The 24465-nt window shown below is 50.5% G+C and overlaps 1 protein-coding gene across 3 annotated transcripts in view; it reads right to left on the bottom strand.

Annotated features, from left to right (window-relative positions):
* Positions 1-24465, bottom strand: part of LOC137562450 (monocarboxylate transporter 13-like) — a 158900-nt gene that overhangs the window by 124648 nt on the left and 9787 nt on the right. The window lies entirely within an intron of this gene.

Genomic DNA, 24465 nt, shown 5'->3' with positions numbered 1-24465 from the left:
TACACTGCCACCAACCTCCTCCAATAATCTGTCACTGCTTGTACCCTTCATGACTGTCACACCTGCCACGTCTCTCCAACATGCCACATTCTCACTACACTGCCACCAACCTCCTCCAATAATCTGTCACTGCTTGTACCCTTCCTGACTGTCCCACCTGCCACGTCTCACCAACATGCCACATTCTCACTACACTGCCACCAACCTCCTCCAATAATCTGTCACTGCTTGTACCCTTCCTGACTGTCACACCTGCCACGTCTCACCAACATGCCACATTCTCACTACACTGCCACCAACACCCTCCAATAATCTGTCACTGCTTGTACCCTTCCTGACTGTCACACCTGCCACGTCTCACCAACATGCCACATTCTCACTACACTGCCACCAACACCCTCCAATAATCTGTCACTGCTTGTACCCTTCCTGACTGTCACACCTGCCACGTCTCACCAACATGCCACATTCTCACTACACTGCCACCAACCTCCTCCAATAATCTGTCACTGCTTGTACCCTTCATGACTGTCACACCTGCCACGTCTCACCAACATGCCACATTCTCACTACACTGTCACCAACACCCTCCAATAATCTGTCACTGCTTGTACCCTTCATGACTGTCACACCTGCCACGTCTCACCAACATGCCACATTCTCACTACACTGTCACCAACCTCCTCCAATAATCTGTCACTGCTTGTACCCTTCATGACTGTCACACCTGCCACGTCTCACCAACATGCCACATTCTCACTACACTGTCACCAACACCCTCCAATAATCTGTCACTGCTTGTACCCTTCATGACTGTCACACCTGCCACGTCTCACCAACATGCCACATTCTCACTACACTGTCACCAACCTCCTCCAATAATCTGTCACTGCTTGTACCCTTCCTGACTGTCACACCTGCCACGTCTCACCAACATGCCACATTCTCACTACACTGTCACCAACCTCCTCCAATAATCTGTCACTGCTTGTACCCTTCCTGACTGTCACACCTGCCACGTCTCACCAACATGCCACATTCTCATTACACTGTCACCAACCTCCTCCAATAATCTGTCACTGCTTGTACCCTTCCTGACTGTCACACCTGCCACGTCTCACCAACATGCCACATTCTCACTACACTGCCACCAACACCCTCCAATAATCTGTCCCTGCTTGTACCCTTCATGACTGTCACACCTGCCACGTCTCTCCAACATGCCACATTCTCACTACACTGCCACCAACACCCTCCAATAATCTGTCCCTGCTTGTACCCTTCATGACTGTCACACCTGCCACATCTCACCAACATGCCACATTCTCACTACACTGCCACCAACCTCCTCCAATAATCTGTCACTGCTTGTACCCTTCATGACTGTCACACCTGCCACGTCTCACCAACATGCCACATTCTCACTACACTGCCACCAACACCCTCCAATAATCTGTCACTGCTTGTACCCTTCATGACTGTCACAGCTGCCACGTCTCACCAACATGTCACATTCTCACTACACTGCCACCAACACCCTCCAATAATCTGTCACTGCTTGTACCCTTCATGACTGTCACACCTGCCACGTCTCACCAACATGTCACATTCTCACTACACTGCCACCAACATCCTCCAATAATCTGTCACTGCTTGTACCCTTCATGACTGTCACACCTGCCACGTCTCTCCAACATGTCACATTCTCACTACACTGCCACCAACCTCCTCCAATAATCTGTCACTGCTTGTACCCTTCATGACTGTCACACCTGCCACGTCTCACCGACATGCCACATTCTCTCTACACTGTCACCAACCTCCTCCAATAATCTGTCACTGCTTGTACCCTTCATGACTGTCACACCTGCCACGTCTCACCAACATGTCACATTCTCACTACACTGCCACCAACCTCCTCCAATAATCTGTGACTGCTTGTACCCTTCATGACTGTCACACCTGCCACGTCTCACCAACATGCCACATTCTCACTACACTGCCACCAACCTCCTCCAATAATCTGTCACTGCTTGTACCCTTCCTGACTGTCACACCTGCCACGTCTCACCAACATGTCACATTCTCACTACACTGCCACCAACCTCCTCCAATAATCTGTCACTGCTTGTACCCTTCATGACTGTCACACCTGCCACGTCTCACCAACATGCCACATTCTCACTACACTGCCACCAACACCCTCCAATAATCTGTCACTGCTTGTACCCTTCCTGACTGTCACACCTGCCACGTCTCACCAACATGCCACATTCTCACTACACTGCCACCAACCTCCTCCAATAATCTGTCACTGCTTGTACCCTTCCTGACTGCCACAGCTGCCACGTCTCACCAACATGCCACATTCTCACTACACTGCCACCAACACCCTCCAATAATCTGTCACTGCTTGTACCCTTCATGACTGTCACACCTGCCACGTCTCACCAACATGTCACATTCTCACTACACTGCCACCAACCTCCTCCAATAATCTGTGACTGCTTGTACCCTTCATGACTGTCACACCTGCCACGTCTCACCAACATGCCACATTCTCACTACACTGCCACCAACCTCCTCCAATAATCTGTCACTGCTTGTACCCTTCCTGACTGTCACACCTGCCACGTCTCACCAACATGTCACATTCTCACTACACTGCCACCAACCTCCTCCAATAATCTGTCACTGCTTGTACCCTTCATGACTGTCACACCTGCCACGTCTCACCAACATGCCACATTCTCACTACACTGCCACCAACACCCTCCAATAATCTGTCACTGCTTGTACCCTTCCTGACTGTCACACCTGCCACGTCTCACCAACATGCCACATTCTCACTACACTGCCACCAACCTCCTCCAATAATCTGTCACTGCTTGTACCCTTCATGACTGTCACACCTGCCACGTCTCACCAACATGCCACATTCTCACTACACTGCCACCAACACCCTCCAATAATCTGTCACTGCTTGTACCCTTCATGACTGTCCCACCTGCCACGTCTCACCAACATGCCACATTCTCACTACACTGCCACCAACCTCCTCCAATAATCTGTCACTGCTTGTACCCTTCATGACTGTCACACCTGCCACGTCTCTCCAACATGCCACATTATCACTACACTGTCACCAACCTCCTCCAATAATCTGTCACTGCTTGTACCCTTCCTGACTGCCACACCTGCCACGTCTCACCAACATGTCACATTCTCACTACACTGCCACCCACCTCCTCCAACAATCTGTCACTGCTTGTACCCTTCATGACTGTCACGCCTGCCACGTCTCTCCAACATGCCACATTCTAACTACACTGTCACCAACACCCTCCAATAATCTGTCACTGCTTGTACCCTTCCTGACTGTCACACCTGCCACGTCTCTCCAACATGCCACATTCTCACTACACTGTCACCAACCTCCTCCAATAATCTGTCACTGCTTGTACCCTTCATGACTGTCACACCTGCCACGTCTCACCAACATGCCACATTCTCACTACACTGCCACCAACCTCCTCCAATAATCTGTCCCTGCTTGTACCCTTCATGACTGTCACACCTGCCACGTCTCTCCAACATGCCACATTCTCACTACACTGCCACCAACACCCTCCAATAATCTGTCACTGCTTGTACCCTTCATGACTGTCACACCTGCCACGTCTCTCCAACATGCCACATTCTCACTACACTGCCACCAACCTCCTCCAATAATCTGTCACTGCTTGTACCCTTCATGACTGTCCCACCTGCCACGTCTCACCAACATGCCACATTCTCACTACACTGCCACCAACCTCCTCCAATAATCTGTCACTGCTTGTACCCTTCATGACTGTCACACCTGCCAGGTCTCACCAACATGCCACATTCTCACTACACTGCCACCAACACTCTCCAATAATCTGTCACTGCTTGTACCCTTCCTGACTGTCACAGCTGCCACGTCTCACCAACATGCCACATTCTCACTACACTGTCACCAACCTCCTCCAATAATCTGTCACTGCTTGTACCCTTCCTGACTGTCACACCTGCCACGTCTCACCGACATGCCACATTCTCACTACACTGTCACCAACCTCCTCCAATAATCTGTCACTGCTTGTACCCTTCATGACTGTCACACCTGCCACGTCTCTCCAACATGCCACATTCTCACTACACTGCCACCAACACCCTGCAATAATCTGTCACTGCTTGTACCCTTCATGACTGTCACACCTGCCACGTCTCACCAACATGTCACATTCTCACTACACTGCCACCAACCTCCTCCAATAATCTGTCACTGCTTGTACCCTTCATGACTGTCACACCTGCCACGTCTCTCCAACATGCCACATTCTCACTACACTGCCACCAACACCCTCCAATAATCTGTCACTGCTTGTACCCTTCATGACTGTCACACCTGCCACGTCTCACCAACATGCCACATTCTCACTACACTGCCACCAACCTCCTCCAATAATCTGTCACTGCTTGTACCCTTCATGACTGTCACAGCTGCCACGTCTCACCAACATGCCACATTCTCACTACACTGCCACCCACCTCCTCCAACAATCTGTCACTGCTTGTACCCTTCATGACTGTCACACCTGCCACGTCTCTCCAACATGCCACATTCTCACTACACTGCCACCAACACCCTCCAATAATCTGTCACTGCTTGTACCCTTCCTGACTGTCACACCTGCCACGTCTCACCAACATGTCACATTCTCACTACACTGCCACCAACCTCCTCCAATAATCTGTCACTGCTTGTACCCTTCATGACTGTCACACCTGCCACGTCTCACCAACATGCCACATTCTCACTACACTGCCACCAACCTCCTCCAATAATCTGTCACTGCTTGTACCCTTCCTGACTGTCACACCTGCCACGTCTCACCAACATGCCACACTCTCACTACACTGCCACCAACACTCTCCAATAATCTGTCACTGCTTGTACCCTTCATGACTGTCACACCTGCCAGGTCTCTCCAACATGTCACATTCTCACTACACTGCCACCAACCTCCTCCAATAATCTGTCACTGCTTGTACCCTTCATGACTGTCACACCTGCCACGTCTCACCAACATGCCACATTCTCACTACACTGCCACCAACCTCCTCCAATAATCTGTCACTGCTTGTACCCTTCATGACTGTCACACCTGCCACGTCTCTCCAACATGCCACATTCTCACTACACTGCCACCAACCTCCTCCAATAATCTATCACTGCTTGTACCCTTCATGACTGTCACACCTGCCACGTCTCTCCAACATGCCACATTCTCACTACACTGTCACCAACACCCTCCAATAATCTGTCACTGCTTGTACCCTTCCTGACTGTCACACCTGCCACGTCTCACCAACATGCCACATTCTCACTACACTGCCACCAACCTCCTCCAATAATCTGTCACTGCTTGTACCCTTCATGACTGCCACACCTGCCACGTCTCTCCAACATGCCACATTCTCACTACACTGCCACCAACACCCTCCAATAATCTGTCACTGCTTGTACCCTTCATGACTGTCACACCTGCCACGTCTCACCAACATGTCACATTCTCACTACACTGTCACCAACCTCCTCCAATAATCTGTCACTGCTTGTACCCTTCCTGACTGTCACACCTGCCACGTCTCACCAACATGCCACATTCTCACTACACTGCCACCAACACCCTCCAATAATCTGTCACTGCTTGTACCCTTCATGACTGTCACACCTGCCACGTCTCTCCAACATGCCACATTCTCACTACACTGCCACCAACCTCCTCCAATAATCTGTCACTGCTTGTACCCTTCATGACTGTCACACCTGCCACGTCTCTCCAACATGCCACATTCTCACTACACTGCCACCAACACCCTCCAATAATCTGTCACTGCTTGTACCCTTCCTGACTGTCACATCTGCCACGTCTCACCAACATGTCACATTCTCACTACACTGTCACCAACCTCCTCCAATAATCTGTCACTGCTTGTACCCTTCCTGACTGTCACATCTGCCACGTCTCACCAACATGCCACATTCTCACTACACTGCCACCAACACCCTCCAATAATCTGTCACTGCTTGTACCCTTCATGACTGTCACACCTGCCACGTCTCACCAACATGTCACATTCTCACTACACTGTCACCAACCTCCTCCAATAATCTGTCACTGCTTGTACCCTTCATGACTGTCACACCTGCCACATCTCACCAACATGCCACATTCTCACTACACTGCCACCAACCTCCTCCAATAATCTGTCACTGCTTGTACCCTTCATGACTGTCACACCTGCCACATCTCACCAACATGCCACATTCTCACTACACTGCCACCAACCTCCTCCAATAATCTGTCACTGCTTGTACCCTTCATGACTGTCACACCTGCCACATCTCACCAACATGCCACATTCTCACTACACTGCCACCAACCTCCTCCAATAATCTGTCACTGCTTGTACCCTTCATGACTGTCACACCTGCCACGTCTCACCAACATGCCACATTCTCACTACACTGCCACCAACCTCCTCCAATAATCTGTCACTGCTTGTACCCTTCATGACTGTCACACCTGCCACGTCTCTCCAACATGCCACATTCTCACTACACTGCCACCAACCTCCTCCAATAATCTGTCACTGCTTGTACCCTTCCTGACTGTCACACCTGCCACGTCTCACCAACATGTCACATTCTCACTACACTGCCACCAACCTCCTCCAATAATCTGTCACTGCTTGTACCCTTCATGACTGTCACACCTGCCACGTCTCACCAACATGCCACGTTCTCACTACACTGTCACCAACCTCCTCCAATAATCTGTCACTGCTTGTACCCTTCCTGACTGCCACACCTGCCACGTCTCACCAACATGCCACATTCTCACTACACTGCCACCAACCTCCTCCAATAATCTGTCACTGCTTGTACCCTTCCTGACTGTCACACCTGCCACGTCTATCCAACATGCCACATTCTCACTACACTGTCACCAGCATCCTCCAATAATCTGTCACTGCTTGTACCCTTCCTGACTGTCCCACCTGCCACGTCTCTCCAACATGCCACATTCTTACTACACTGCCACCAACCTCCTCCAATAATCTGTCACTGCTTGTACCCTTCATGACTGTCACACCTGCCACGTCTCACCAACATGTCACATTCTCACTACACTGCCACCCACCTCCTCCAACAATCTGTCACTGCTTGTACCCTTCCTGACTGTCACACCTGCCACGTCTCACCAACATGCCACATTCTCACTACACTGCCACCAACACCCTCCAATAATCTGTCACTGCTTGTACCCTTCATGACTGTCCCACCTGCCACGTCTCACCAACATGCCACATTCTCACTACACTGCCACCAACCTCCTCCAATAATCTGTCACTGCTTGTACCCTTCATGACTGTCACACCTGCCACGTCTCACCAACATGTCACATTCTCACTACACTGTCACCAACACCCTCCAATAATCTGTCACTGCTTGTACCCTTCCTGACTGTCACACCTGCCACGTCTCACCAACATGTCACATTCTCACTACACTGTCACCAACCTCCTCCAATAATCTGTCACTGCTTGTACCCTTCATGACTGTCCCACCTGCCACGTCTCACCGACATGTCACATTCTCACTACACTGCCACCAACCTCCTCCAATAATCTGTCACTGCTTGTACCCTTCCTGACTGCCACAGCTGCCACGTCTCACCAACATGCCACATTCTCACTACACTGCCACCAACCTCCTCCAATAATCTGTCACTGCTTGTACCCTTCCTGACTGTCACAGCTGCCACGTCTCACCAACATGCCACATTCTCACTACACTGCCACCAACACCCTCCAATAATCTGTCACTGCTTGTACCCTTCATGACTGTCCCACCTGCCACGTCTCACCAACATGCCACATTCTCACTACACTGCCACCAACCTCCTCCAATAATCTATCACTGCTTGTACCCTTAATGACTGTCCCACCTGCCACATCTCTCCAACATGTCACATTCTCACTACACTGCCACCAACACCCTCCAATAATCTGTCACTGCTTGTACCCTTCCTGACTGTCCCACCTGCCACGTCTCACCAACATGCCACATTCTCACTACACTGCCACCAACCTCCTCCAATAATCTGTCACTGCTTGTACCCTTCATGACTGTCCCACCTGCCACGTCTCACCAACATGCCACATTCTTACTACACTGCCACCAACACCCTCCAATAATCTGTCACTGCTTGTACCCTTCATGACTGTCACACCTGCCACATCTCTCCAACATGCCACATTCTCACTACACTGCCACCAACCTCCTCCAATAATCTGTCACTGCTTGTACCCTTCATGACTGTCCCACCTGCCACGTCTCACCAACATGCCACATTCTCACTACACTGCCACCAACACCCTCCAATAATCTGTCACTGCTTGTACCCTTCCTGACTGTCACACCTGCCACGTCTCACCAACATGTCACATTCTCACTACACTGCCACCAACCTCCTCCAATAATCTGTCACTGCTTGTACCCTTCATGACTGTCACACCTGCCACGTCTCACCAACATGCCACATTCTCACTACACTGCCACCAACCTCCTCCAATAATCTGTCACTGCTTGTACCCTTCCTGACTGTCACACCTGCCACGTCTCTCCAACATGCCACATTCTCACTACACTGCCACCAACCTCCTCCAATAATCTGTCACTGCTTGTACCCTTCCTGACTGTCACACCTGCCACGTCTCACCAACATGTCACATTCTCACTACACTGCCACCAACCTCCTCCAATAATCTGTCACTGCTTGTACCCTTCATGACTGTCACACCTGCCACGTCTCACCAACATGTCACATTCTCACTACACTGCCACCAACACCCTCCAATAATCTGTCACTGCTTGTACCCTTCATGACTGTCACACCTGCCACATCTCTCCAACATGCCACATTCTCACTACACTGCCACCAACCTCCTCCAATAATCTGTCACTGCTTGTACCCTTCATGACTGTCCCACCTGCCACGTCTCACCAACATGCCACATTCTTACTACACTGCCACCAACACCCTCCAATAATCTGTCACTGCTTGTACCCTTCATGACTGTCACACCTGCCACATCTCTCCAACATGTCACATTCTCACTACACTGCCACCAACCTCCTCCAATAATCTGTGACTGCTTGTACCCTTCATGACTGTCCCACCTGCCACGTCTCACCAACATGCCACATTCTCACTACACTGCCACCAACCTCCTCCAATAATCTGTCACTGCTTGTACCCTTCATGACTGTCACACCTGCCACGTCTCTCCAACATGCCACATTCTCACTACACTGCCACCAACCTCCTCCAATAATCTGTCACTGCTTGTACCCTTCCTGACTGTCACACCTGCCACGTCTCACCAACATGTCACATTCTCACTACACTGCCACCAACCTCCTCCAATAATCTGTCACTGCTTGTACCCTTCATGACTGTCACACCTGCCACGTCTCACCAACATGCCACATTCTCACTACACTGCCACCAACCTCCTCCAATAATCTGTCACTGCTTGTACCCTTCATGACTGTCACACCTGCCACGTCTCTCCAACATGCCACATTCTCACTACACTGCCACCAACCTCCTCCAATAATCTGTCACTGCTTGTACCCTTCCTGACTGTCACACCTGCCACGTCTCACCAACATGTCACATTCTCACTACACTGCCACCAACCTCCTCCAATAATCTGTCACTGCTTGTACCCTTCATGACTGTCACACCTGCCACGTCTCACCAACATGTCACATTCTCACTACACTGCCACCCACCTCCTCCAACAATCTGTCACTGCTTGTACCCTTCCTGACTGTCACACCTGCCACGTCTCACCAACATGCCACATTCTCACTACACTGCCACCAACACCCTCCAATAATCTGTCACTGCTTGTACCCTTCATGACTGTCACACCTGCCACGTCTCACCAACATGCCACATTCTCACTACACTGCCACCAACCTCCTCCAATAATCTGTCACTGCTTGTACCCTTCATGACTGTCACACCTGCCACGTCTCACCAACATGCCACATTCTCACTACACTGCCACCAACCTCCTCCAATAATCTGTCACTGCTTGTACCCTTCATGACTGTCACACCTGCCACGTCTCTCCAACATGCCACATTCTCACTACACTGCCACCAACCTCCTCCAATAATCTGTCACTGCTTGTACCCTTCATGACTGTCACAGCTGCCACGTCTCTCCAACATGCCACATTCTCACTACACTGTCACCAACCTCCTCCAATAATCTGTCACTGCTTGTACCCTTCATGACTGTCACACCTGCCACGTCTCTCCAACATGCCACATTCTCACTACACTGCCACCAACACCCTCCAATAATCTGTCACTGCTTGTACTCTTCATGACTGTCACACCTGCCACGTCTCACCAACATGTCACATTCTCACTACGCTGCCACCAACCTCCTCCAATAATCTGTCACTGCTTGTACCCTTCATGACTGTCACACCTGCCACGTCTCACCAACATGCCACATTCTCACTACGCTGCCACCAACCTCCTCCAATAATCTGTCACTGCTTGTACCCTTCCTGACTGTCACACCTGCCACGTCTCACCAACATGCCACATTCTCACTACACTGTCACCAACACCCTCCAATAATCTGTCACTGCTTGTACCCTTCATGACTGTCACACCTGCCAGGTCTCACCAACATGCCACATTCTCACTACACTGCCACCAACCTCCTCCAATAATCTGTCACTGCTTGTACCCTTCATGACTGTCACACCTGCCACGTCTCACCAACATGCCACATTCTCACTACGCTGCCACCAACCTCCTCCAATAATCTGTCACTGCTTGTACCCTTCATGACTGTCACACCTGCCAGGTCTCACCAACATGCCACATTCTCACTACACTGCCACCAACCTCCTCCAATAATCTGTCACTGCTTGTACCCTTCATGACTGTCACACCTGCCACGTCTCACCAACATGCCACATTCTCACTACACTGCCACCAACCTCCTCCAATAATCTGTCACTGCTTGTACCCTTCATGACTGTCACACCTGCCACGTCTCACCAACATGCCACATTCTCACTACACTGCCACCAACCTCCTCCAATAATCTGTCACAGCTTGTACCCTTCATGACTGTCACACCTGCCACGTCTCTCCAACATGCCACATTCTCACTACACTGCCACCAACCTCCTCCAATAATCTGTCACTGCTTGTACCCTTCCTGACTGTCACACCTGCCACGTCTCACCAACATGCCACATTCTCACTACACTGCCACCAACACCCTCCAATAATCTGTCACTGCTTGTACCCTTCATGACTGTCACACCTGCCACGTCTCACCAACATGCCACATTCTCACTACACTGCCACCAACACCCTCCAATAATCTGTCACTGCTTGTACCCTTCCTGACTGTCACACCTGCCACGTCTCTCCAACATGCCACATTCTTACTACACTGCCACCAACACCCTCCAATAATCTGTCACAGCTTGTACCCTTCATGACTGTCACACCTGCCATGTCTCACCAACATGCCACATTCTCACTACACTGCCACCAACCTCCTCCAATAATCTGTCACTGCTTGTACCCTTCATGACTGTCACACCTGCCACGTCTCACCAACATGCCACATTCTTACTACACTGCCACCAACACCCTCCAATAATCTGTCACTGCTTGTACCCTTCATGACTGTCACACCTGCCACGTCTCACCAACATGCCACATTCTCACTACACTGCCACCAACCTCCTCCAATAATCTGTCACTGCTTGTACCCTTCATGACTGTCACACCTGCCACGTCTCTCCAACATGCCACATTCTTACTACACTGCCACCAACCTCCTCCAATAATCTGTCACTGCTTGTACCCTTCATGACTGTCACACCTGCCACGTCTCACCAACATGCCACATTCTTACTACACTGCCACCAACACCCTCCAATAATCTGTCACTGCTTGTACCCTTCATGACTGTCACACCTGCCACGTCTCACCAACATGCCACATTCTCACTACACTGCCACCAACCTCCTCCAATAATCTGTCACTGCTTGTACCATTCATGACTGTCACACCTGCCACGTCTCACCAACATGCCACATTCTCACTACACTGCCACCAACCTCCTCCAATAATCTGTCACTGCTTGTACCCTTCATGACTGTCACACCTGCCACGTCTCACCAACATGCCACATTGTCACTACACTGCCACCAACCTCCTCCAATAATCTGTCACTGCTTGTACCCTTCATGACTGTCACAGCTGCCACGTCTCACCAACATGCCACATTCTCACTACACTGCCACCAACACCCTCCAATAATCTGTCACTGCTTGTACCCTTCATGACTGTCACACCTGCCACGTCTCACCAACATGCCACATTCTCACTACACTGTCACCAACACCCTCCAATAATCTGTCACTGCTTGTACCCTTCCTGACTGTCCCACCTGCCACGTCTCTCCAACATGCCACATTCTCACTACACTGCCACCAACCTCCTCCAATAATCTGTCACTGCTTGTACCCTTCCTGACTGTCACACCTGCCACGTCTCACCAACATGTCACATTCTCACTACACTGCCACCAACCTCCTCCAATAATCTGTCACTGCTTGTACCCTTCATGACTGTCACACCTGCCACGTCTCACCAACATGTCACATTCTCACTACACTGCCACCAACCTCCTCCAATAATCTGTCACTGCTTGTACCCTTCCTGACTGTCACACCTGCCACGTCTCACCAACATGCCACATTCTCACTACACTGCCACCAACCTCCTCCAATAATCTGTCACTGCTTGTACCCTTCATGACTGTCACAGCTGCCACGTCTCACCAACATGCCACATTCTCACTACACTGTCACCAACACCCTCCAATAATCTGTCACTGCTTGTACCCTTCCTGACTGTCACACCTGCCACGTCTCACCAACATGCCACATTTTCACTACACTGCCACCAACCTCCTCCAATAATCTGTCACTGCTTGTACCCTTCATGACTGTCACACCTGCCACGTCTCTCCAACATGCCACATTCTCACTACACTGCCACCAACCTCCTCCAATAATCTGTCACTGCTTGTACCCTTCATGACTGTCACACCTGCCACGTCTCTCCAACATGCCACATTCTCACTACACTGCCACCAACCTCCTCCAATAATCTGTCACTGCTTGTACCCTTCATGACTGTCACACCTGCCACGTCTCACCAACATGCCACATTCTCACTACACTGCCACCAACACCCTCCAATAATCTGTCACTGCTTGTACCCTTCATGACTGTCACACCTGCCACGTCTCACCAACATGTCACATTCTCACTACACTGCCACCAACCTCCTCCAATAATCTGTCACTGCTTGTACCCTTCCTGACTGTCACACCTGCCACGTCTCACCAACATGTCACATTCTCACTACACTGCCACCAACCTCCTCCAATAATCTGTCACTGCTTGTACCCTTCATGACTGTCACACCTGCCACGTCTCACCAACATGCCACATTCTCACTACACTGTCACCAACACCCTCCAATAATCTGTCACTGCTTGTACCCTTCATGACTGCCACAGCTGCCACGTCTCACCAACATGCCACATTCTCACTACACTGCCACCAACACCCTCCAATAATCTGTCACTGCTTGTACCCTTCATGACTGTCACACCTGCCACGTCTCACCAACATGCCACATTCTCACTACACTGCCACCAACCTCCTCCAATAATCTGTCACTGCTTGTACCCTTCATGACTGTCACACCTGCCACGTCTCACCAACATGTCACATTCTCACTACACTGCCACCAACCTCCTCCAATAATCTGTCACTGCTTGTACCCTTCCTGACTGTCACACCTGCCACGTCTCACCAACATGTCACATTCTCACTACACTGCCACCAACCTCCTCCAATAATCTGTCACTGCTTGTACCCTTCATAACTGTCACAGCTGCCACGTCTCACCAACATGCCACATTCTCACTACACGACCACCAACACCCTCCAATAATCTGTCACTGCTTGTACCCTTCCTGACTGTCACACCTGCCACGTCTCTCCAACATGCCACATTCTCACTACACTGCCACCAACCTCCTCCAATAATCTGTCACTGCTTGTACCCTTCCTGACTGTCACACCTGCCACGTCTCACCAACATGCCACATTCTCACTACACTGCCACCAACCTCCTCCAATAATCTGTCACTGCTTGTACCCTTCCTGACTGTCACACCTGCCACGTCTCACCAACATGCCACATTCTCACTACACTGCCACCAACCTCCTCCAATAATCTGTCACTGCTTGTACCCTTCCTGACTGTCACACCTGCCACGTCTCACCAACATGCCACATTCTCACTACACTGCCACCAACCTCCTCCAATAATCTGTCACTGCTTGTACCCTTCATGACTGTCACACCTGCCACGTCTCACCAACATGCCACATTCTCACTACACTGCCACCAACCTCCTCCAATAATCTGTCACTGCTTGTACCCTTCCTGACTGTCACACCTGCCACGTCTCACCAACATGCCACATTCTCACTACACTGCCACCAACCTCCTCCAATAATCTGTCACTGCTTGTACCCTTCCTGACTGTCACACCTGCCACGTCTCACCAACATGCCACATTCTCACTACACTGCCACCAACACCCTCCAATAATCTGTCACTGCTTGTACCCTTCATGACTGTCACACCTGCCACGTCTCTCCAACATGCCACATTCTCACTACACTGTCACCAGCATCCTCCAATAATCTGTCACTGCTTGTACCCTTCATGACTGTCACACCTGCCACGTCTCACCAACATGCCACATTCTCACTACACTGTCACCAACCTCCTCCAATAATCTGTCACTGCTTGTACCCTTTATGACTGTCACACCTGCCACGTCTCACCAACATGCCACATTCTCACTACACTGCCACCAACACCCTCCAATAATCTGTCACTGCTTGTACCCTTCATGACTGTCCCACCTGCCACGTCTCTCCAACATGCCAAATTCTTACTACACTGCCACCAACACCCTCCAATAATCTGTCACTGCTTGTACCCTTCATGACTGTCCCACCTGCCACGTCTCACCAACATGTCACATTCTCACTACACTGCCACCAACCTCCTCCAATAATCTGTCACTGCTTGTACCCTTCATGACTGTCACACCTGCCACATCTCTCCAACATGCCACATTCTCACTACACTGTCACCAACCTCCTCCAATAATCTGTCACTGCTTGTACCCTTCCTGACTGTCACACCTGCCACGTCTCACCAACATGCCACATTCTCACTACACTGCCACCAACCTCCTCCAATAATCTGTCACTGCTTGTACCCTTCATGACTGTCACACCTGCCACGTCTCACCAACATGCCACATTCTCACTACACTGTCACCATCCTCCTCCAATAATCTGTCACTGCTTGTACCCTTCCTGACTGTCACACCTGCCACGTCTCTCCAACATGCCACATTCTCACTACACTGCCACCAACACCCTCCAATAATCTGTCACTGCTTGTACCCTTCATGACTGTCCCACCTGCCACGTCTCACCAACATGCCACATTCTTACTACACTGCCACCAACACCCTCCAATAATCTGTCACTGCTTGTACCCTTCATGACTGTCACACCTGCCACATCTCTCCAACATGCCACATTCTCACTACACTGCCACCAACCTCCTCCAATAATCTGTGACTGCTTGTACCCTTCCTGACTGCCACAGCTGCCACGTCTCACCAACATGCCACATTCTCACTACACTGCCACCAACCTCCTCCAATAATCTGTCACTGCTTGTACCCTTCCTGACTGTCACAGCTGCCACGTCTCACCAACATGCCACATTCTCACTACACTGCCACCAACACCCTCCAATAATCTGTCACTGCTTGTACCCTTCATGACTGTCCCACCTGCCACGTCTCACCAACATGCCACATTCTCACTACACTGCCACCAACCTCCTCCAATAATCTATCACTGCTTGTACCCTTCATGACTGTCCCACCTGCCACATCTCTCCAACATGTCACATTCTCACTACACTGCCACCAACACCCTCCAATAATCTGTCACTGCTTGTACCCTTCCTGACTGTCCCACCTGCCACGTCTCACCAACATGCCACATTCTCACTACACTGCCACCAACCTCCTCCAATAATCTGTCACTGCTTGTACCCTTCATGACTGTCCCACCTGCCACGTCTCACCAACATGCCACATTCTTACTACACTGCCACCAACACCCTCCAATAATCTGTCACTGCTTGTACCCTTCATGACTGTCACACCTGCCACATCTCTCCAACATGCCACATTCTCACTACACTGCCACCAACCTCCTCCAATAATCTGTGACTGCTTGTACCCTTCATGACTGTCCCACCTGCCACGTCTCACCAACATGCCACATTCTCACTACACTGCCACCAACACCCTCCAATAATCTGTCACTGCTTGTACCCTTCATGACTGTCCCACCTGCCACGTCTCTCCAACATGCCACATTCTCACTACACTGCCACCAACCTCCTCCAATAATCTGTCACTGCTTGTACCCTTCATGACTGTCCCACCTGCCACGTCTCACCAACATGCCACATTCTTACTACACTGCCACCAACACCCTCCAATAATCTGTCACTGCTTGTACCCTTCATGACTGTCACACCTGCCACATCTCTCCAACATGTCACATTCTCACTACACTGCCACCAACCTCCTCCAATAATCTGTGACTGCTTGTACCCTTCATGACTGTCCCACCTGCCACGTCTCACCAACATGCCACATTCTCACTACACTGCCACCAACCTCCTCCAATAATCTGTCACTGCTTGTACCCTTCATGACTGTCACACCTGCCACGTCTCTCCAACATGCCACATTCTCACTACACTGCCACCAACCTCCTCCAATAATCTGTCACTGCTTGTACCCTTCCTGACTGTCACACCTGCCACGTCTCACCAACATGTCACATTCTCACTACACTGCCACCAACCTCCTCCAATAATCTGTCACTGCTTGTACCCTTCATGACTGTCACACCTGCCACGTCTCACCAACATGCCACATTCTCACTACACTGCCACCAACCTCCTCCAATAATCTGTCACTGCTTGTACCCTTCATGACTGTCACACCTGCCACGTCTCTCCAACATGCCACATTCTCACTACACTGCCACCAACCTCCTCCAATAATCTGTCACTGCTTGTACCCTTCCTGACTGTCACACCTGCCACGTCTCACCAACATGTCACATTCTCACTACACTGCCACCAACCTCCTCCAATAATCTGTCACTGCTTGTACCCTTCATGACTGTCACACCTGCCACGTCTCACCAACATGTCACATTCTCACTACACTGCCACCCACCTCCTCCAACAATCTGTCACTGCTTGTACCCTTCCTGACTGTCACACCTGCCACGTCTCACCAACATGCCACATTCTCACTACACTGCCACCAACACCCTCCAATAATCTGTCACTGCTTGTACCCTTCATGACTGTCACACCTGCCACGTCTCACCAACATGCCACATTCTCACTACACTGCCACCAACCTCCTCCAATAATCTGTCACTGCTTGTACCCTTCATGACTGTCACACCTGCCACGTCTCACCAACATGCCACATTCTCACTACACTGCCACCAACCTCCTCCAATAATCTGTCACTGCTTGTACCCTTCATGACTGTCACACCTGCCACGTCTCTCCAACATGCCACATTCTCACTACACTGCCACCAACCTCCTCCAATAATCTGTCACTGCTTGTACCCTTCATGACTGTCACAGCTGCCACGTCTCTCCAACATGCCACATTCTCACTACACTGTCACCAACCTCCTCCAATAATCTGTCACTGCTTGTACCCTTCATGACTGTCACACCTGCCAGGTCTCACCAACATGCCACATTCTCACTACGCTGCCACCAACCTCCTCCAATAATCTGTCACTGCTTGTACCCTTCATGACTGTCACACCTGCCACGTCTCACCAACATGCCACATTCTCACTACGCTGCCACCAACCTCCTCCAATAATCTGTCACTGCTTGTACCCTTCCTGACTGTCACACCTGCCACGTCTCACCAACATGCCACATTCTCACTACACTGTCACCAACACCCTCCAATAATCTGTCACTGCTTGTACCCTTCATGACTGTCACACCTGTCAGGTCTCACCAACATGCCACATTCTCACTACACTGCCACCAACCTCCTCCAATAATCTGTCACTGCTTGTACCCTTCATGACTGTCACACCTGCCACGTCTCACCAACATGCCACATTCTCACTACGCTGCCACCAACCTCCTCCAATAATCTGTCACTGCTTGTACCCTTCATGACTGTCACACCTGCCAGGTCTCACCAACATGCCACATTCTCACTACACTGCCACCAACCTCCTCCAATAATCTGTCACTGCTTGTACCCTTCATGACTGTCACACCTGCCACGTCTCACCAACATGCCACATTCTCACTACACTGCCACCAACCTCCTCCAATAATCTGTCACTGCTTGTACCCTTCATGACTGTCACACCTGCCACGTCTCACCAACATGCCACATTCTCACTACACTGCCACCAACCTCCTCCAATAATCTGTCACAGCTTGTACCCTTCATGACTGTCACACCTGCCACGTCTCTCCAACATGCCACATTCTCACTACACTGCCACCAACCTCCTCCAATAATCTGTCACTGCTTGTACCCTTCCTGACTGTCACACCTGCCACGTCTCACCAACATGCCACATTCTCACTACACTGCCACCAACACCCTCCAATAATCTGTCACTGCTTGTACCCTTCATGACTGTCACACCTGCCACGTCTCACCAACATGCCACATTCTCACTACACTGCCACCAACACCCTCCAATAATCTGTCACTGCTTGTACCCTTCCTGACTGTCACACCTGCCACGTCTCTCCAACATGCCACATTCTTACTACACTGCCACCAACACCCTCCAATAATCTGTCACAGCTTGTACCCTTCATGACTGTCACACCTGCCACGTCTCACCAACATGCCACATTCTCACTACACTGCCACCAACCTCCTCCAATAATCTGTCACTGCTTGTACCCTTCATGACTGTCACACCTGCCACGTCTCACCAACATGCCACATTCTTACTACACTGCCACCAACACCCTCCAATAATCTGTCACTGCTTGTACCCTTCATGACTGTCACACCTGCCACGTCTCACCAACATGCCACATTCTCACTACACTGCCACCAACCTCCTCCAATAATCTGTCACTGCTTGTACCCTTCATGACTGTCACACCTGCCACGTCTCTCCAACATGCCACATTCTTACTACACTGCCACCAACCTCCTCCAATAATCTGTCACTGCTTGTACCCTTCATGACTGTCACACCTGCCACGTCTCACCAACATGCCACATTCTTACTACACTGCCACCAACACCCTCCAATAATCTGTCACTGCTTGTACCCTTCATGACTGTCACACCTGCCACGTCTCACCAACATGCCACATTCTCACTACACTGCCACCAACCTCCTCCAATAATCTGTCACTGCTTGTACCATTCATGACTGTCACACCTGCCACGTCTCACCAACATGCCACATTCTCACTACACTGCCACCAACCTCCTCCAATAATCTGTCACTGCTTGTACCCTTCATGACTGTCACACCTGCCACGTCTCACCAACATGCCACATTGTCACTACACTGCCACCAACCTCCTCCAATAATCTGTCACTGCTTGTACCCTTCATGACTGTCACAGCTGCCACGTCTCACCAACATGCCACATTCTCACTACACTGCCACCAACACCCTCCAATAATCTGTCACTGCTTGTACCCTTCATGACTGTCACACCTGCCACGTCTCACCAACATGCCACATTCTCACTACACTGTCACCAACACCCTCCAATAATCTGTCACTGCTTGTACCCTTCCTGACTGTCCCACCTGCCACGTCTCTCCAACATGCCACATTCTCACTACACTGCCACCAACCTCCTCCAATAATCTGTCACTGCTTGTACCCTTCCTGACTGTCACACCTGCCACGTCTCACCAACATGTCACATTCTCACTACACTGCCACCAACCTCCTCCAATAATCTGTCACTGCTTGTACCCTTCATGACTGTCACACCTGCCACGTCTCACCAACATGTCACATTCTCACTACACTGCCACCAACCTCCTCCAATAATCTGTCACTGCTTGTACCCTTCCTGACTGTCACACCTGCCACGTCTCACCAACATGCCACATTCTCACTACACTGCCACCAACCTCCTCCAATAATCTGTCACTGCTTGTACCCTTCATGACTGTCACAGCTGCCACGTCTCACCAACATGCCACATTCTCACTACACTGTCACCAACACCCTCCAATAATCTGTCACTGCTTGTACCCTTCCTGACTGTCACACCTGCCACGTCTCACCAACATGCCACATTCTCACTACACTGCCACCAACCTCCTCCAATAATCTGTCACTGCTTGTACCCTTCATGACTGTCACACCTGCCACGTCTCTCCAACATGCCACATTCTCACTACACTGCCACCAACCTCCTCCAATAATCTGTCACTGCTTGTACCCTTCATGACTGTCACACCTGCCACGTCTCTCCAACATGCCACATTCTCACTACACTGCCACCAACCTCCTCCAATAATCTGTCACTGCTTGTACCCTTCATGACTGTCACACCTGCCACGTCTCACCAACATGCCACATTCTCACTACACTGCCACCAACACCCTCCAATAATCTGTCACTGCTTGTACCCTTCATGACTGTCACACCTGCCACGTCTCACCAACATGTCACATTCTCACTACACTGCCACCAACCTCCTCCAATAATCTGTCACTGCTTGTACCCTTCCTGACTGTCACACCTGCCACGTCTCACCAACATGTCACATTCTCACTACACTGCCACCAACCTCCTCCAATAATCTGTCACTGCTTGTACCCTTCATGACTGTCACACCTGCCACGTCTCTCCAACATGCCACATTCTTACTACACTGTCACCAACACCCTCCAATAATCTGTCACTGCTTGTACCCTTCATGACTGCCACAGCTGCCACGTCTCACCAACATGCCACATTCTCACTACACTGCCACCAACACCCTCCAATAATCTGTCACTGCTTGTACCCTTCATGACTGTCACACCTGCCACGTCTCACCAACATGCCACATTCTCACTACACTGCCACCAACCTCCTCCAATAATCTGTCACTGCTTGTACCCTTCATGACTGTCACACCTGCCACGTCTCACCAACATGCCACATTCTCACTACACTGTCACCAACACCCTCCAATAATCTGTCACTGCTTGTACCCTTCATGACTGCCACAGCTGCCACGTCTCACCAACATGCCACATTCTCACTACACTGCCACCAACACCCTCCAATAATCTGTCACTGCTTGTACCCTTCATGACTGTCACACCTGCCACGTCTCACCAACATGCCACATTCTCACTACACTGCCACCAACCTCCTCCAATAATCTGTCACTGCTTGTACCCTTCATGACTGTCACACCTGCCACGTCTCACCAACATGTCACATTCTCACTACACTGCCACCAACCTCCTCCAATAATCTGTCACTGCTTGTACCCTTCCTGACTGTCACACCTGCCACGTCTCACCAACATGTCACATTCTCACTACACTGCCACCAACCTCCTCCAATAATCTGTCACTGCTTGTACCCTTCATAACTGTCACAGCTGCCACGTCTCACCAACATGCCACATTCTCACTACACGACCACCAACACCCTCCAATAATCTGTCACTGCTTGTACCCTTCCTGACTGTCACACCTGCCACGTCTCACCAACATGCCACATTCTCACTACACTGCCACCAACCTCCTCCAATAATCTGTCACTGCTTGTACCCTTCCTGACTGTCACACCTGCCACGTCTCACCAACATGCCACATTCTCACTACACTGCCACCAACCTCCTCCAATAATCTGTCACTGCTTGTACCCTTCCTGACTGTCACACCTGCCACGTCTCACCAACATGCCACATTCTCACTACACTGCCACCAACCTCCTCCAATAATCTGTCACTGCTTGTACCCTTCATGACTGTCACACCTGCCACGTCTCACCAACATGCCACATTCTCACTACACTGCCACCAACCTCCTCCAATAATCTGTCACTGCTTGTACCCTTCCTGACTGTCACACCTGCCACGTCTCACCAACATGCCACATTCTCACTACACTGCCACCAACCTCCTCCAATAATCTGTCACTGCTTGTACCCTTCCTGACTGTCACACCTGCCACGTCTCACCAACATGCCACATTCTCACTACACTGCCACCAACACCCTCCAATAATCTGTCACTGCTTGTACCCTTCATGACTGTCACACCTGCCACGTCTCTCCAACATGCCACATTCTCACTACACTGTCACCAGCATCCTCCAATAATCTGTCACTGCTTGTACCCTTCATGACTGTCACACCTGCCACGTCTCACCAACATGCCACATTCTCACTACACTGTCACCAACCTCCTCCAATAATCTGTCACTGCTTGTACCCTTTATGACTGTCACACCTGCCACGTCTCACCAACATGCCACATTCTCACTACACTGCCACCAACACCCTCCAATAATCTGTCACTGCTTGTACCCTTCATGACTGTCCCACCTGCCACGTCTCTCCAACATGCCACATTCTTACTACACTGCCACCAACACCCTCCAATAATCTGTCACTGCTTGTACCCTTCATGACTGTCCCACCTGCCACGTCTCACCAACATGTCACATTCTCACTACACTGCCACCAACCTCCTCCAATAATCTGTCACTGCTTGTACCCTTCCTGACTGTTACACCTGCCACGTCTCACCAACATGCCACATTCTCACTACACTGCCACCAACCTCCTCCAATAATCTGTCACTGCTTGTACCCTTCCTGACTGTCACACCTGCCACGTCTCACCAACATGCCACATTCTCACTACACTGCCACCAACCTCCTCCAATAATCTGTCACTGCTTGTACCCTTCATGACTGTCACACCTGCCACGTCTCACCAACATGCCACATTCTCACTACACTGTCACCATCCTCCTCCAATAATCTGTCACTGCTTGTACCCTTCCTGACTGTCACACCTGCCACGTCTCTCCAACATGCCACATTCTCACTACACTGCCACCAACACCCTCCAATAATCTGTCACTGCTTGTACCCTTCATGACTGTCCCACCTGCCACGTCTCTCCAACATGCCACATTCTCACTACACTGTCACCAACCTCCTCCAATAATCTGTCACTGCTTGTACCCTTCATGACTGTCCCACCTGCCACGTCTCTCCAACATGCCACATTCTCACTACACTGTCACCAACCTCCTCCAATAATCTGTCACTGCTTGTACCCTTCATGACTGTCACACCTGCCACGTCTCACCAACACGCCACATTCTCACTACACTGCCACCAACCTCCTCCAATAATCAGTCACTGCTTGTACCCTTCCTGACTGTCACACCTGCCACGTCTCACCAACATGCCACATTCTCACTACACTGCCACCAACCTCCTCCAATAATCTGTCACTGCTTGTACCCTTCATGACTGTCCCACCTGCCACGTCTCACCAACATGCCACATTCTCACTACACTGTCACCAACACCCTCCAATAATCTGTCACTACTTGTACCCTTCCTGACTGTCCCACCTGCCACGTCTCACCAACATGCCACATTTTCACTACACTGCCACCAACCTCCTCCAATAATCTGTCACTGCTTGTACCCTTCATGACTGTCCCACCTGCCACGTCTCACCAACATGCCACATTCTCACTACACTGCCACCAACCTCCTCCAATAATCTGTCACTGCTTGTACCCTTCATGACTGTCCCACCTGCCACGTCTCACCAACATGCCACATTCTTACTACACTGCCACCAACCCCCTCCAATAATCTGTCACTGCTTGTACCCTTCCTGACTGTCACACCTGCCACGTCTCACCAACATGCCACATTCTCACTACACTGCCACCAACCTCCTCCAACAATCTGTCACTGCTTGTACCCTTCATGACTGTCACACCTGCCACGTCTCACCAACATGCCACATTCTCACTACACTGCCACCAACACCCTCCAATAATCTGTCACTGCTTGTACCCTTCC

The sequence above is a fragment of the Hyperolius riggenbachi genome, chromosome 3 (genome assembly GCF_040937935.1).
Source record: "Hyperolius riggenbachi isolate aHypRig1 chromosome 3, aHypRig1.pri, whole genome shotgun sequence".
NCBI lineage: Eukaryota > Metazoa > Chordata > Amphibia > Anura > Hyperoliidae > Hyperolius > Hyperolius riggenbachi.
The sequence above is the reverse complement of the archived record's forward strand: the minus strand, read 5'-3'. Positions and strand labels throughout refer to the sequence as shown.